Genomic DNA, 6,951 nt, shown 5'->3' on the forward strand with positions numbered 1-6,951 from the left:
GAATGGCCGGGATGACTTCTCGCCCGCCGCCGACCGCCCGCCCGCCCGCCCGCCCGCCTCCCTCTGGCTCCTGGGCAACGGAATATATTCCCCCCCCCCACCCCCCACCCCCCACCCTCCATCCATCAGTGAGTGTTCCGCCACCGACACACACTCTGACACCTGGCAAGAGGAATGCGGCCGACGGGCTCGTCTGCCTTTTCTTCCTCGCCGGCCGTTCAGCTAATCAAGCGCAGGTTAGGCAGCAGGAATGACGGCTGGCTGGTTGGATGGGTGGCCAGCGGGCGGGGGGGCGGGGGAGGGGGGTGTGGTGGAGATATAAAGCAGGACGGCTGATTAAAAATCATTTCTCGCCTCTAATCTGACAAGGGGGAAAAAAAAGAAAAGAGCAGCCCCTTAATGAGCTTGATTAGCTTAATTAGTGGCTCACCCCCCCCCTCCCCCCCATCCCCCTCTCCTCCTCCTCCTCCTCCAGCGAGCGGGTTTGTGGTCAAACAGCCTCGTTAGCGACGCGCAACAAGTTTGGAAATAAACAAAGTGAGCAAATGGGCCAAGAGCCGTCTGTTCCGGCGAGGGTAAAATGGACTGGACAGGTGGATGAGGAGGCCGGATCAGAACCCGATGGGTTGCTGCACCGGGCTTCTCACCTTCTTCTTCTTCTTCCGCACCTTCATGTGCAATATTTATTCAGCCACACCGAGTCAAACCCTTTTTCTGGCTCTTAACCGATGCCTTTTCCCTGTTAGTCTTGCAGTTTATTGAATATAAAGACGCAGAGTGTGTTTAGGAGCGCAGCCTTACGCAACGTTTGCCCTTTATGTGCTTTCAACGACAAGAATTCCAATGTAGCAGCTTGAACCTGTTTTTTTAAACTTGTGGCAGTCAATCTCTATTCTGTTCTATTCTAAATAATAAATTGAATGAAACTCTTTCTCCATATTTCTCTCTGAATCTCCTTTGCAGGTTCCGTGCCCGGTTGTTCGGTTCGTCTTTATTCACCACACGTCACTGCTGCTTGCCTGACACCAACTCTGGCATGGATGGCGGATGAAGCCAAGTGGCCTGGGATGGCAGGAGGTGAGCGTCCAACCCGGCTGGGGCGGTTGTCCAGTCGTTGAGTGACATTTCGCACGCTGTCAGTGAGCGGCACGTCGACCTGCAGCCTCCTAGGCACAGCTTCAGAATGCCAGGGATACGCCAATGAAAACAGGAAGTGGGATCCCAAATGGAGGGTGAGATCGCGTCGTGTTGTGTTGTGGTGTTGTGGCGGTGTTGTCGTCGCGTCGTGTTGTGGTGTTGCCGTGACCAAGCGCCACTGTGTCGCTGCTTTGGCTGGAGGCCAGAAGCTGCAGCGACTCGGCCAGAAGTTGGGAAGTGAGTGAATTCTGTCTGAATGAGGACAAACCCTGTTGCACGTCTTTGTGTAAACCTTCACATGACCTCGGCTACACACACACACACACACACACACACACACACACACACACTCAGGGCCAGGTTTCAGCGAGTGCCGTGTCTAACTTGGGGTCCAGCAGCCACATGACTCATGATTCATGAGGACATTCATAGAGCTGTCAGACTGGAGGCAGGTGTGTGTGCACGCACACACACGCACACACACACACACACGCACACGCACACGGACAAGCAAACACTAGCACATGCTCACACAAAAATAGAGAGAGCAGGGGACTGATCTCATCTGTAAACACTGTAAGATGGTGGCAAGAGGAGTCACATGACCAAGACTTAGACACACACACACACACACACACACACGCATGCACACGGTATCCTACATAGTGAAAAGAAACCTGATCAAGTGGATGAAGCCGCAGTGTCGTATTAGAACGTGTGACTGGTGCTGCTGACAGACTCCTCCCCCCGCCCCCCTCCTCACCCCCCCCCCCTCACCCTCCTGGTGGCGGCGGCGGTCTGCCTCTGTTGCCACATTTGTTTCTGCTTCCAGAGCGCTCGGGGTCACATGATGCCACCTGATCGCGGCCCGACACATTTAAAGCAGCGCTGCAGCTTCTCGGGTTTCCGCAGCAAAACACACAAGCGTTGTTGACACCTGGAGGGGAAAAGAACAACAACAGCAAAAAAAAATGAAATAAAAAAAAACACACTGTTCAAAGCAAAGCCGTGAGCTCCAGACGACTGAATTTGCACCTCGCGAAATGAGTCGGGTGATAAACCGGCTGAACGTCAGCGTTGACGTACAAAATTGACACGAAAGAAAAAGAAAAAAAAAACGGTGGCGCTAACAGGAAAATGTTCCATGCTGCCGGTGTGGAGCAGTAGCAGCAGTAGTAGCAGCAGTAACAGCAGTAGCAGTAGTAGCAGCAGCAGCAGTAGTAGCAGCAGTAGCAGAAGCAGCAGCAGTAGCAGCAGTAACAGCAGTAACAGCAGCAGCAGCAGAAGCAGTAACAGCAGCAGCAGCAGCAGTAACAGCAGTAACAGCAGCAGTAACAGCAGTAACAGCAGCAGTAACAGCAGCAGCAGCAGCAGTAACAGCAGTAACAGCAGCAGTAACAGCAGTAACAGCAGCAGCAGCAGCAGTAACAGCAGTAACAGCAGTAGTAGCAGCAGTAACAGCAGTAGCAGCAGCAGCAGCAGTAACAGCAGTAGCAGCAGCAGCAGCAGTAGCAGCAGTAACAGCAGTAACAGCAGCAGCAGCAGAAGCAGTAACAGCAGCAGTAGCAGCAGCAGCAGTAACAGCAGTAACAGCAGCAGCAGTAGCAGCAGCAGCAGCAGCAGCAGCAGTCGCAGCAGTAGCAACAGCAGCAGTAGCAGCAGTAACAGCAGCAGTAACAGCAACAGCAGCAGCAGCAGCAGCAGCAGTCGCAGCAGTAGCAACAGCAGCAGTAGCAGCAGTAACAGCAGCAGTAGCAGCAGCAGCAGCAGCAGCAGTCGCAGCAGTAGCAGCAGCAGCAGCAGCAGCAGCAGTAACAGCAGCAGTAGCAGCAGCAGCAGCAGCAGTCGCAGCAGTAGCAACAGCAGCAGTAGCAGCAGTAGCAGCAGCAGTAGCAGCAGCAGCAGCAGCAGCAGTCGCAGCAGTAGCAGCAGCAGCAGCAGCAGCAGCCCTCCCCTGCTCTGGACATTTCTGCATGTCTGGTCCCTAAAAGGCTGGGCGAGGTCTTTAGCGTCCCCGTGTGACATCACAAAGGGGCTGCTTTTTGTACCACCTCCGAAGAGTCAAACGAGTGAAGAAAAGAAGCAAAAAGGAGGAACTGGGAGCAGGAAGCGGCGGTCGTGTCAGCGACGCGTCCACGATCCTTCGCTCCTCGTTCGTCATCACTGTCCTGTAAAATGAACAAACTTCTCCTTTTATTTTTAAGAAGCAGCCTTTCAGTCAGAGGAGGGAGGAGGCGCTGCAGCGACACTCTGGCGGTATCAAACATGAAGAAGCGGCCTTGACAGGCAGCCCAGTCCAGCGTGACATGAATTTCCTCGCTTGTCGGATTTCACGCGTGTTAAGTGTCGCTCTGTGTGGGAACCTTGCGGACGTGAACCCCCGCACCCCCCCCCCCCGACCACCACCACCACCACCACCTTCACCACCCCCGTCCGTCCCCAGCGCAGCAATCTGCCTGCTGATCAGCGTCGAGCTGTGAATTCCAGGCCGGCTCGGCAGCAGCAGCAGCAGCAGCAGCAGCAGCAGCAGCAGCAGCAGCAGCTCCAGAATTCCTGCTTTGCTCCTGCTTTTGATTCAGGAATTCCGCATCAAGCAGGACGACGAGTCAGTGGGACGTCCACAGTGCAGCAGTGTGTTCAACTATTTTAGGCTAAGATTGTCTGATTTGTCGTTTTTTTTTTCCTGCATCACGACTTTGTGGAAAACGGGAAGTACAAGAGCTAGTTCAATTTTCACCAGAAAAGGATTTGATGTCAGAAATTGCCTGATTTGATTACAATTATTTCCTCCAGTCGCCACGTTATTGGCTTAAATTGATGCTGGGGTCAAAGGTCACTTCTGGACCTTCCCAAACTGTTCAGTAGCTCCTCGTCCTCTCGCTCGCCTTTTATTTTGCCGTTTAGCCGGAAAATATTCCTCGCATTTCTCCCGACTTGGCAGCACTTCAAGCTCAGTGCGCCGGCCTGAGGGCCGCAGCCTGAGGGCCGCAGCCCGACGGCGACGGCGGCGGTGACAGCCGACGAGAGGAAGAGCCGGGAGCGAAGATTCCCGGGATTCCCGCCGCCGCATAGCAGCCGCGCCACGCAGTGTTTCTGCAGCTTGTTAAGAGCGGATGCCAGGCGCGGTTTGCGCCCGTGTATATTTTCATTTGGGCCGCATGCCGGCCGCAGCGCGGCGGTAAGCGGAGCGGCGAGCTGCGCGTCGGCGGCATTCATGCTTTGCACTTGAGCGCGATGAGAGAAAACATTCATTAGCGGATCTCATTTACATTGCTGGGCCAGAGGGGGCGGCGTGGAGGCGAGCAGGAGGGGGGGGAGAGGAGACGGACCCAGGGTCTGCAATTAACACGCAACACGTGCACACACACACACACACACACACACACACACACACACACACACACACACACAAGTGGCAGCTGTAAACAGTAAATTGTTGGGATTCAGCGCTCTCACTTTCTGCAGCCTGCGGAATGCCGCACCGATAGCTTAGCGCCATTATACTGGGAATTCAGCGGCAGAGAATCTCCACTGTGCCTTTAAATGAAGGAGATAAATGAAAGGAACAACACGTGAGTTTTAAATCAAATGACAGATAATAGACAGAGGAGTCGAAGCTGAGGAGAAATATTCCGTCTCGACTGCAGGAGCTCAGCGGCGCTGCACATGTTGTGTGTGTGTCACTGTGTGTGTGTGTGTGTGAGTGTTGGTCCGAGTGTGTTTGTCCGGCCCGGCACCTCTTCTCCTAGTATGGTCACTATGATGCCAAGCTGTCGCTCAGGGAGCCTTTGGTGGAAATTAACGAGCGACAGCCAAGGGCAAAGGAGAGGAGACAGCTGGGCCTGTCAGCAGCCGCCAGGGGCCGAGGGCCCGGCAGCCAGGGGCCCGAGGAGGAGGAGGAGGAGGAGGGGGAGGGGGAGGAGGTTGGAGGTTGGGGGAGGAAGAGGAGGAGGAGGTGGGGGGGGGAGGAGGAGGAGGAGGAGGAGGAGGTGGTAACGATGTGATCATGCAACCTGAAGGTTCCTCTTGTTTCTCACTCAGCCTCTTCGTTCATTTAATGAAGTCACAACCTCACTGGAAGCCCCTTAATTCTAAATATGTGGCACGGGACAATTTTGATTGTGCAAGATTAATAATTTTACTTTTTACACACACACACACACACACACACACACACACACACACACACATATATATATATATATACACATTTTTTTTAATTGGCGGTGCAGAAATTTTTTTTCCTGTTTTTCTTTCTTACTCGTTGTTGACTGACGGCTTTGGCTTGACGGCGCCCCTCGCTGGTTGCGTTGAATAGTTTCACCGCCGCCGCAGACTGACGTGCGTCTCGCCGGTGTTTGTTCATTCTTTGCCGATTTTCTGGCCAATTAGTGCTCAAAGTTAAACACTCGTGCTGATGCAAAGCAGCTGCCGGAGCCACCAAACGCAGCAGAGGCATTGAAACGCCGGCATGCAGGGATTTGTTCAGTTGTCGTCCCTTTTATTTGTAGGATTGGTTTTAAGCTGAAGGATTGGTGTGATTCAAGGAAAAAAAAAAACAAAATCATCTCTTCGAAAGCTTGCTTAAAGATTTGCCGGAGTCATCAGCCGCGGTCCGGCCCACACACTGTGCTCGCCCCAGGATTGGCCGGGACGGCCGCTGTCCTGCAAACGGCCTCATTAATGTCTTCAGCTCGCTTGCAGATGCTGCCAGTGAGGCCGCGGCCGCCCCACCGGTGGATTGCGGGTCAAGTTCACCGGGCTAAACTTTACGACGGCGGCCGATTCACTTCCAGCAGCCCCGCATCGCTGGGATTGTTTTGTTTTTTTTTCCCCTCGCTCTCGAGGATGCCGCTGGTTCTCTTCGACTCTGCAGAAAATACCAAACCACATTTCCCCCCCTCCCCCCCCTCCCTTTTCATAAGCAAATGAAATTTGTGGTGTTTCCGCGATCATATCAGAATCTGATATCTCGTAACGAACAAATTCCTAAAATCTCACCCTAGAGCTCGGCCTAGTCTGCAGAGAGGAAGATTGAAGAGTATTTTTATGCAAGCTATTCTATCTATTTTTTGCTATTAGTGAAATGACCAGTTGGTTGTTTTAACCAGCACAAGCTTTGAATAATTTTAATGAGACGTTTGGCTACAATAATGAGTTTGTGGATCAAATATTCCAGTGTCTTCCATTTGATTTTATTTCAAATATTTCTCTGGATTTATTCCAAAAACTAAATATTTTCTTTTCTTTTTATTCCATTCTGTTTCTCACATTTGAACATTACAGACCTCACTCATCTTTTTCACAGGGACACCTGGCAGAATCGGCGGCTGCCAAACACACACTTTTTTTTTCTCGGTTTGCTTGTTTTAATTTACAGAAATTTAAAAACCGTCACGCAAAGTTCATAATAGATTTGAACGCCGCTCTGCTTGACTCTGTAAAAGGAAAAAATGGTAATTTCATCTGGGATGAATAATAAACTGGCCGCTAATGTTCCAATAAATCCAGTGAAGTGGTTGTCAGGCGTGTCCAAAGAGCTGCTGCTGCTGCTGCTGCTGCTGCTGCTGCTGCTGCTGATGATGATGATGAATGGAGTAGTGTGAGGAAGACCTGGACACACAACCCCATTGTTTCTTTGTGCGACAGGTGTGTGTGTGTGTGTGTGTGTGTGTGTGTGTGTGTGTGTGTGTGTGTGTGTGTGTGTGTGTGTGTGTGTGTGTGTGTGTGTGTGCTTGGCACGAGCTGCTGTCGCAGTTGTATTTCATTTTTGTGCTGTTGGTCCGTTTCAGTTTCAGAGTCAAACAGTTGAGA

The sequence above is a fragment of the Nelusetta ayraudi genome, unplaced genomic scaffold (assembly GCF_046127955.1).
Source record: "Nelusetta ayraudi isolate G7.1 ecotype Tasmania unplaced genomic scaffold, CSIRO-AGI_Nayr_v1 ptg000140l, whole genome shotgun sequence".
Classification (NCBI taxonomy): Eukaryota; Metazoa; Chordata; class Actinopteri; order Tetraodontiformes; family Monacanthidae; genus Nelusetta; species Nelusetta ayraudi.